The sequence below is a fragment of the Hordeum vulgare genome, chromosome 7H (assembly GCF_904849725.1).
Source record: "Hordeum vulgare subsp. vulgare chromosome 7H, MorexV3_pseudomolecules_assembly, whole genome shotgun sequence".
NCBI lineage: Eukaryota > Viridiplantae > Streptophyta > Magnoliopsida > Poales > Poaceae > Hordeum > Hordeum vulgare.
Window position 1 is genome coordinate 205,601,434 of NC_058524.1, and position 11,314 is coordinate 205,612,747.

Here is an 11,314-nt window from a genome sequence, read left to right on the forward strand (position 1 = left end):
CGTCCAAAATGGATCAGGGTGACAAATCAACATATGATAGCACCCCAAGTTCAACATATGAACCGGTCAAAGCATCAAACCATGTAAGGTATGCATTTTTCACAACCTTACATGCATGTATCACCCCAGTAGATGTATAAGTGTAGGTAATATGATTATAACTCCCACAACAATATGAAATAAATAGTACGAGCTCAAAGACATGCATGGGAGATTACCGGGAGACACATGAATTTCTCGGCAAGTTATGTAGGTCAAATGAAGACAAAGCCGAAATAGAATGACCATGAAAAACACTACCAAGCCAGAGATACCATGTGTGAGAGAACACAATGGTATTTAGAATTATCAGTGGTGGTAGATGCCAAACGAGCACAAAGATCGTTTTATACTCACACAAGTGTGATATGGGATTTCAACCATAAGCATAATGTTTAGATGTCGTACGTTAACATCCCAATTAGTTAGATCATAGTGTAGAGAAATAATTCGAAAGGCATGCATCAACTTTGCCCTTCTTTTAGGTACGATCTAGCGGCTAAGCCATGAGTATTGGTGTAGTAGAACGTCATACTCACGCATATCTAAGGGATTTACACACCAACATGGTTATTATGCCAATTAAGACATGTGGAGCATGACACGCCACACAGTTATAGAATAACCCCATGTGGTAGATTCTGAGTGGCATACATCGGATGTTTATCTTACCAGGGGATGTGGCGTGCACAAAGCATATCACACTCCCTTAATGTGATAATCCATGTATTTATCATACAAGGCAATCAATCATCCAACTAAGCTGATAAGTGGATGCCAATTTGAACTTCAGATGGCTTTGACATCCAACGGAATGATTGGATAATCTTGCACCGTGAATACTAGATGGAGTCCAATACATATATACACATTTTGGGTTAGTGATGTGCGTAGAGAAGAACACTCCCCCTTAATGTGATGAGCTATTAACGTCTCAAAAGACCCACACAACGGTGCAACTAGGATGCAAGTAATGATCAGGACTACACACAACTATATGACATACATAACGACCTACACATGATAGATAACACATAACAATTATACTAGTAGGCGCAACATGTCAATGTACATGCTAGGTACCAAACCTAGACATGAGAAGGAGTGGGGCAGGTAACTTTCAATGTAAACAATTTAAGTACAAGTTACCGCAAATAGGCACATTGGATATGGGATATGGGCTCGATAATCCAAATGACTTGGCTTGAGATAACACAAATGATGAAGAGTCCTCAAATCTTCATTGTGTATCCAAGTCTCCAATGTCCTCCAAAGCCACCTATTGATCAAGTTTGAGCTTGTTGGTCCCCAACTACGTTGGGTCCTAAGAGGTTACTCACAATAGGCTTGGCAACCCAAATGTTCTTTTCTTGACACCATTTTGAGTACCAACGAACTTGGCAAACACATTGCCAACCCTATCCTTCCCAAGGGAATAGCTATCATCAATAGTGATTGGGTTGGATAAGTTACCTCTCGTGCAAGACAAAGCGACGTGACCCTTCTCACGACATAAGTAGCAACATCTACCCTTTGCTTTCTTCCCAGTTGATTTCTCACCTCGGGGAATGTTGGCTTGGGTCTTATTGGGAAGAGGCCTTCCTTCAACTTGTAGCTGAGTATGTGATTGAGTTTGTGGCCGCTTCCGTTGTTGCTTGTGGCTTTGGGACTTCGTCTTCAGAGGGCAAGATCTAACATGGTGCCCTTTAACTTTGCACTTGAAGCAAATGATTTTGGCCGAATTCTTGACTTGTTCTAGGCCCCTCTTGTTCTTGTTTGAGTTTACTCCAACATCATTTTTATCATTCGGAGATGTTTGCTCACACATGACGTTGTTGAGTGTGGACATCCCTTCATGACACTGTTCCAAGTCTTTCTTCAAAGAAGTAACTTGGGCCTTGAGCTCTTCGATTTCCTCTGCACGGTTAGTATCAACGCAAGTACTAGAGGAAGTGTAAGCTTCAATGTTAGAGCAACAAGGCAAGGAAAGTAATTCATCACACCAGGTAGCAACATTATGAGTAGACGAATTACGAGGACTAGCACATGGAAATATAGTACTTTGACTAGAAGTAGTGCCATTTTCCACATGAGGCTCACTTGATGTTACCTTGGTGATGATAGCCTCATGAGCTAACTTTTGCACATTATGGGATGTTAGAAGATCGGCATGAGATCTTGTGAGCATTACATGGTTTTCTTCCAACTTCCCATAATTGCTAGTTAGTAAATCAAGTTGAGCATGTAGCTCAGCATTCTCCTTCAATGTTGATACTTCAAATGAGGTAGAGTTAGATGTACAAGTATCATCAACAATGTGAGAGGAGTAAGTAGCAATTAGAGACTTCTCATTAGTAGATTGAAGCTCCTCATAGATCTTAGAGGTTTTGATGAGCTCTCCCTTGACACTATTGCATTCAAGGAGAAGGACCTCAAAATACTTTTTAAGTTTATCATGAGCAACTTCAATCTCTTCTTTTGAAGATCTTAAGTCTCTACATGCTTGATGACTCTTCTCAAGTTCATGTTCAAGTTGTTCACTTTTAGCTTGTTCATGATTAAGTGAATCATTACAATTTTCAAAGTAAGCAAGAACATCTTGAAATCTTTGAAGAGCATTATTTTTAGATTTATGAAGAATTTTACCGATCACATAGATACTTTCAGTCAAGTCATCATCATCATCCTCATCGCAAATATCATCGTTATTGCACAGAGAAGATGATACCTCATTATTACCTCTTGCCATGAGGCACATGTGAACTGGAGGAGTTGATGATGATTCTTTTGGTGAATCGTATTCTTCATTAGTCAATAGTACTTCATATTTCTTGATTTCCCCTAAATGATTAGTCATAGGACAATTAGGGAGAAACAAGATATTTTGATCAAGAGGACACGGGAAAGCAACCATATCACCACAAACATTTGTCGAGGGATCTTTAGGTGAAATGCATGACCTATCTGCACAATAATTTACACTATGTGTGTTTCTAGATATGCTCGTGTCCATAGAGGCTATGACATTTTCATCAACATACATTTCTTCACTCACCATGTCATTACCTTGTGAGATTGAAGATGCTAAGGTGTGCAAGCAATCGGATATGGAAGTAGTGGTGGACTCTTTATGATCGAAAAGAGTGAAGAGCTCATGCACCAACTCCTTCATCATAATACCGTCTTCATCAAGATTGGACCCACCATATATATCTTCAAGTTTAGTCCAAACTTCATAAGCTGACTTGCAAGTCGAGATAGACTTAAACACTTCAGGACTTATGGTTTGATGAATGGCAAGAAAAGCCTCACAATCAAGATACATTTCATTAGTAGATGAAGATGCATCATCCTTTTTGTCGGCAATCCCTACAAGAACAATTCGTAAAGTATTGGGGCCCATGGCCCGAAGGTGATGGAGCATACGAATTCTCCATAGGGTATAATTTGTGCCATCAAAGTCAAAGGTGTCATTGTGCACTAATCCAAGAGTCGACATCGATACTCTCTAGGTCGTGAAACCTAATTAAAGAGAGACCTTGGTCTGATACCAATTGAAAGGACCACGATGACGCCTAGAGGGGGGGGGGGTGAATAGGCTATTTAAAAACTTCTTCGGATTTGGCTTAAACCTAATGCGGAAATAAACTAAGAGGATACTTTTCAAGCACAAACCCTAAATGCAATAGACAGCGCAACGTGCACCAACAACACGATCTACCAAGATGGACACAACACGGTTACTAACAAGCACAAGTAAGTTACACAAACTTACTTGAGCTATATCACACAAAGAGTAGGTGAACGACACAAGATACTAGATCACACTATAGCACATGATATATCAAAAGCTGCAAGTGTGAACGTGTGGATATAGAGGGTATGCTTGAACGATTAATCTTGTACAAAGAATTAGCCAACACAATATAATGAGCACAAACAATATGCAATGTATGTATTCTCAAGTAACACAAGTAAACCACAAGTAAGAAGTTAGGGTTAGGGAGAACCAAGGTCACTGAGACAAAGATGTATCCCGATGTTCACTTCCTTGGAGGGAAGCTAGTCACCGTTAGAGAGGTGGATGTTACCAAGAAGGCACACCAATGCCACGAAGGCTCACCCTATTCTCCCTTTGAGATAACACCACGAAGGCGTTTCTCAACCACTAGTGGTAAGCCTTTGAGGTGGCTTCCAAACCCTCACAAACTTTTCCGGGGGTAATCACATGGATTGATTCCTCTCCGAAGAAATCCTACCGCCTAGGAGTCTCCAACCTCCAAGAGTAACAAGATCACGGGGAATGCTCAAAACATGCTCAAATCTCAAATAGCTTGGGCTGAGAGGAGGAGAGGGAGACGATCTATCTTTTGATTGGAACAACTATCAAAGGGGCTCACAAATGCTCTTGGGATCTAAGATTTGGTGTGAGCAAATGTGTGTGAGGTAGGAATGTGTTCTTATGAAGATATGGCTGTGTTGGACACCCTCTCACGAAGTGGGAGGGGGTATTTATAGTGGAGATGGGAAAGTGACCGTTGGGGTCACTTAAGTCTGACAGTGGTCGGACGTCCAGCAGTTCTCGGATGTCCGGACACCCACAAGGGGTCGGACGTCCGTCAGGGGTCGGCCGTCCGAGGGATGTATATATAGCAGGAACCACTGTATAGATATCAGGAATCATTGTATAGACGAACAGGGACCGGACGACCGAAGAGAAGGTCGGATGTCCGATAGTTCAGTTCTGTTCAAGGGCACCGGATTCCGAAAGTGGTCGGACGTCCGGCCCTCGGACGACAGGGGGAGGCCAGAAGTCCGAGTTAAATGACTCTGGATTTCTCTGGTGCAAGGTTCCGGTTTTCCGAAGTGGTCAGGCGTCCGGCCCTCGGACGTCTGGAGGTAGCCGGATGTCCGAGACTTTGGCTCTGGTATAAGGTTCCGGATTTCCGAAGTGGTCGGGCGTCCGACCCTCGGACGCCCGGAGGAAGCCGGACGTCCGAGGCATTGGTTCTGTTTTTGAGATCAAAGGAGAGCAATGGAGATGTGGTATGAGCAGAAAAGTAGAGATGTAGTTTGAGCAAGTTCATCGCAAAACCTGTGATCCCCTCTTAATAGTGTGGGATCCCTAAAGACTCAAGAATCATAAAAAGGGTACTGATGATCCATACTTGAGTGTATACTTTTATTCTCTGATCATCACTCCGCACCACTAACGTCAAAGGAACTGATACCTTTGAGTTAGCCCTTTCACTTGAGCTTGATATTGTTGTTCCTTCTTGGCTCAAGTTGAAAGCAAGACATGATGAAGTCTTCAAGTAGCTCTCCCATACACAATGTGGAAAGCCTAGCTTATGTATTCATCTTCATTTGTCCACCATGTGAACATCCACAAGGATCAAGCATGTAGTGCTCAGGAATGCTTATCTTGATCTTGTCCTTGTTATCACATGAGCTTGTCCTTATCAACACATGATCATTAATAACAGCTTAAAGGGGATTAGTGATTAGTTATCTATATGTGTGTTGTGAGCAACACCAAAACACGATTAAGGGCATGACTGCACTTTCACGTATGACTTCTCAAAACTTGTTCAAAATACTTGTAGTCCTAGTATAGGTTAGCCAAGAGTCAAAGTTGGCTTGCTACATGAAACCCCACAACCCCCTTGCTGATACATGTGCATGAGTAGATAGATCTGATTTAAAGTCTTGTTGAGTACTTCTGTACTCATGTTTGCTTAATAACTGTTGCAGAAGATACCCACGAACTATCTGGTGGGTTCTACCTTGATGTTGCCGATGACGAGTAGCTGGTGCCCCAGCTACGACCTGGCCCCTTTGGAAGGGAACTGTAGATTGTCAGGTTTTATGCCTTTTACCTTTGATTTGTCTGTACTCAGACAACTTTAATGCTTCCACATGGCTTGTATGACTTTGTGTGTATGACTTGAGTGTCGGTTCATGCGACCCCTATCTGTATGAACTTATTATGCAAGGCTCTTCTGAGCCTTCTAAATAAATGTTGTGATGTTGTATGGTTATGTTGTGATGCCATTGTTGTATCTATGCATATTTATTATGTCATGTGTACATGTGATGTGATGTGATGTGATATGTATGGGGTTCAACACCTAGTTGTGCGCCTTTAGTAGTAATCTTTACAGAGAAATTACCCTTTGTGATTCCATTGAGCCCTGGTAGCTTGCTACTGCTCCGGACACATTGGTTGATCGACATGTATCCTTCTTTGCTGATGTGTCTGGCCCTTCGGGCAAATGTCTTGAAGTGTAATGGAGTCCTTGTAGCTAGCTATGACTCGTTACACACGCTGATGACCGACACCTGCTTTGTTGGGTTATGTATGCCTATCTCTGTACGGATGTGCCACTTGGGTTTATAACTTGTTATGTCGACTTGGGTTCTTTGACATTGGAATGCTAGCGACACATTTGCATACGTGAGTCAAAAGACGAAAACGGTCCCGACCAAGGTAAGGTGGCTGCCATGGAGTTAACCGTGCATGAGACCGCAAAGTGATGTGATGTGTTACAAGCTGGATTCCTATGGCTTAGGATCGGAGTCCCGACATATGTCTAGAAGCATTGATTGAATTTTGCATGATGTAGAAAATCTCAAGAATATTTTTTTCCAAAAGTTGATATTAGTGAATCAATTAAATTTTTATATGTTTCCATTGATGAAATTAAGAAAAGAACCACTATGCTTAGAGCTAACAGATAATTTCTAGAAAGGGCATTTCCCGATTGCTTTCATAAAAATTATGAATAAATTAAAATCATTGGTGTTTCTTCTATTGATTACTTGTTTAGCAATGTGAAAATTAATGATGAGGGAAGTGAAGAAGAGTCCAATTTAGCTAGAAGGCGTTCCCGTGATTTGGAGGGTGAAAATCTTGTTGAAATAATTGATAAATTGGGATTGAAGAGGTCAAAACTTTAGCTAGTGATGCACCCACTATTTCAGATTACAAAGACTTCAATTTTGATAGTTGCTCTTACATTGAGTGTATTTGTATGTTCAGTCTATAATAAATTCACCCAATGCCTATGAACAAAATAAATCTTTTACTAAACATTTTTCAGATGTGATAACAAAAGCTTTGGAAGAAAAGTTAGCACTAGTGATTTCAATTCATAGAAAATATATAATGAATGGGAACCCACCATTAAGATCAAGATTAAAAAAATTGAGTGCTATGCTTTATGTGATTTGGTTGCAAGTGTTTCCATTGTTCCAAAATCTCTTTGTGATGTGCTTGGTCTTACCAATACTGAAGAATCTCATCTCAATTTGCACTTGGCGGATTCTACTATTAAAAACCCTATGTGAAGAATTAATGATGTTCTTATTCTTGCAAATAAAAATTATGTGCCCATAGATTTTATTGTTCTTGATCAATGTTGGGGATATCTCTTATCGGAACTTATCGATCGACCCATGATAAGGGGTAAAATTTATCGTTTATCGGCATATCGACCGATTTATCAACATATCGGCTGATATATCTTATCGGTTAGACAATGATAAGAGATAAACCGGCCGATTTATCGACATATCAGGGGATATCTTGAATAGTGTTCTTGATATTGATTGCAATCTGTCTTGTCCAATAATTCTTGGTAGACCACTTTTGCGTATTATAGGGGCCGTGATTGATATGAAAGAAGGGAATATTAAATTTCAGTTTCCACTAAGAAAGGCAATGGAACCCTTTCCTAGAACTAATATTAGATTACCATATGAGTCAATCATGAGGGCAACCTATGGATCAATCCCTAAGGATGAGAACACTTGAATCTATGCTTTATGCCTAGCTAGGGGCGTAAAACGATAGCGCTTGTTGGGAGGTAACCCAATGAATAAAATTTATTTTTCAATTTTGATTTATGTTCTTGAGTGTTTGCACAATTATTCTACTGTTATGATTTTGTGTTAGTGTTTGTGCCAATTAAAGCCTTTAGGATCATGTGGGTGATAGTTGCTTTGATATTGTTTAAAGACAGGAACTTTTGCATCCAGTAGAAAAAATTATAAAAAATAGAGATGTGTCGAAAGTGTGTGCGTTTTTTACACAAGATTTATATACAAATTCCCCATGGTGTCCTAATTTTTCGGAATTTTTGTAGTTACATAAGTATGGGTAAAATTCCAATCTTTACAGACTATTCTATTTTTGATAGACTCTGTTTTATTTGTGTTGTGTGCTCATTTTGATGATTATATAGTTTGTATTGGGGGGGGGGGGGGGTATAAGCCATAGTAAAATTAGAATACATTAGGCATAATGCAAAAAAATGGAATGGGTTTTCAACAGTACGTAAAGTAATGTTTGTTATCTTATACTAACAGATCTCACGAAAGTTTTGTTGAGTTTTGTGTGATTGAAGTTTTCAAGTTTGGGGTGAGATCACGATGGATGAAGGAATAAGGAGTGATAAAAGCCTAAGATTTGGGATGACCCATGGCACCCCAAGGTCATATCCGAAGAGTACCAAGCAACTAAGCTTGGGGATGCCCCGGAAGGCATCCGCTCTTTCTTCTAACAATCATTGGTAATTTTACTTGGAAATATATTTTATTCGTCACATATCATGAGTTTTATTTGGAGCGTCTTGTGTTACATGAGTCTTTGCTTTCTTTTCTGGTTAATTTTTCATAATAAACCTTGCTGGACACACCTATTTTAGAGAGCCAAATTATGCTATGATTTGTTAGAATCCCTCTTTATGCTTCACTTAATTTTTTTAGAGCCATGGAATTACTCTAGTGCTTCACTTATATCTTTTTTAGCACGGTGGTGCTGTTATTTTGAAGAAATTTGCTCTCATGATTCACTTAGATTATTTTGAGAGTTAGTATAAATTTTTAAGAAATTCTCTCTTGCTTCAATTATATTATTTTGATATTTGAAAATTTTAAAGAAACTTGTGCTCTCCTTCTTCACTTATATTTGTTTGAGAGCTTGTTATTTGCAATGGCAATTTGCTTTAAATAAAATTAATCCGAAAGTGACAGATATCCTGGGGAGATATTAAAAAAAATCATGAAGATCATTGGATCTTAAACTTGATTCTTTGCAATAGTTTTGCTATATGAAGATAGTGATATGTGAGCTATCTTGATGAGTAATTATGCTTTAGTAAGAATATTGGCGTTAAGGTTTGTGATTACCTATCCATTCACATGAAGTCAATAATTATGCTATGAAATTACATCCTACTTGTGTTGCATTATTCGGTATTTGTTATGTTTGAGGTTCGCTTATGATGGTTTTCCTTCCTTGGTTGGGCGCTTCTCAATCTATTTGCTAGCCTTCACTTGTACTAAGCGGGGATACTACTTGTGCATACAAATACTAAGCCCAAAGTTGTGCCAAACCTGACCAGTGGAGCCCACTGGTCAGCGGCCCATGGTCGGCTTCACACGTTGATATGTGGGCCAAGTCAACGCTGATGTGGCCAGGACAAAGATGACTCATGGGGCCGGTCAGTGAGTGACACGATGCCTAAACATTATTAAGATTAACCTAACTAACAGAGTTAGCAGGGTCGGTCCCACTAATCAGTCACACGGGGTGGTTAATTAGTGCTAATGACGTGGCTGATCGGCGACTGAACGCGAGCGACCATACTCGACAGCGGAGTGTTCGTACGGGAAGCTGGACCTGCGCCGCATCTAGTGGTGCATGTGGCTGGACGTCGGAAGGCTGAAAACTATACCAACGATGGGCTTTAGCGGCGGTCGGAGTTCAGCTAGTGCGGGCGGTGACTACGAGGCGCGGGGCGGCTCGCCGTTGTGCTCTATGGGACCCTGGGTGCTCAAGGAGTGCATTGTCATGATGAGCTCGAGTATAGGAGCTTGTGAGCTCAAAGCTCGCTCGCCATGGCGACGGCCGGAGCATAGAGCTTGAGGGGCGGCGGCTAGCGGGAAGAATGGAGGGGGTGATCAAGAAATGAGGATCATGAGTTCACAGGGATGCGAAGGGGGAGGTCTATGGGATCGGGGACGGTCGGAGCACATCAAATCGATGACGAGCACTTTCAGGCACCGGTGGTGGGGAAGAGCTCAATTGCGAGGTGACGGTGCTTTTGCGCTCATCATCTCTCAGAGGAGGGGCTCTTCAGGCGCGTCTATGGGTCAAGGGTGAGGCAATGGGTATGGCTACGGTGGCGGCACGACCATGGAGGCTCGGTCATGAGGGGAAGAAGCGGTAGGAGGGCGAGGGGGGAAATGAACAGAGGGGGGGTCAAGGGCGGTCGAGCTGCGCAATGGGTGGGCTCAAGGGGCGTGGAACACCGCGACGCAGGAGTTGGCACATGGGCTAACCATGCTCGCTTTCTTGTCTGCCTTCTGGCAGGAGGAAGAAGACGGGCATGCCCATGGTGGGCTCGAGTGGCCACTTGATTGCACGTAAGGCCGTGGTAACACTTCTCTCTCTCTTTTATTTCTATTTTCTATTTATTTAAACTTTGTTTTCAGTTGATTTAAAACCAAATCATTTTAAAACCTTCTGAACATATTTATGTGGTCTATTAGAATATATTCAGAACCACTTACTAATTTTCAGAATTTTTGGATCCATAAAATTATTTATATCATTTATAAATCCAATGCAAATACTTATTGAATTATCTCAAATGCCCAAAATAAATACTTCTGTGATTCCAAAAATATTGGTTTAGGTTTTTCCTCTTTATAATATTTTCACAAAACAACACGAACATTTTCTTGGAGATATTTGAGGCAATTTTTATCTTGGTCATTTTGGAAAAAAACTATTCTCCAAGGCTTGCTAAACCCTCGACTGAATTTCAATTGAATTTAAATGCATGCATGAAATGCAATGACAAACAAGTCTAAAGCTAGGGTTGTGAAATTATTTTGCCAAACCAGCTCCGCCACCATCTATATCATCTAAGGAGCCATCATCTTGGAAATTTTGTTCATCAACAAAATTGCCTATGTACCCCTAACATTCTGTCGAGCACCTTATGTTCATGGCAGTGATACTTGTGATCTGCGTCGGGTTTTTCATGAAGAGGAGCGGGTAATTGCAGCACAATATGGGTAAGTATTTCTCTCAATTAAGAAACCAAGGTTTATCTAACCAATAGGAATATCAATCCACAACCATCTTCACTGGTTGCACACAAAAGAGGAAACAACTTGCACCCAATGCGGGCAAGAGGGTTGTTAACCCCCTTGATCCCTTTATTTGCAAGCGAGAGAGATGTGTAGATAATTGTAAGTTGCA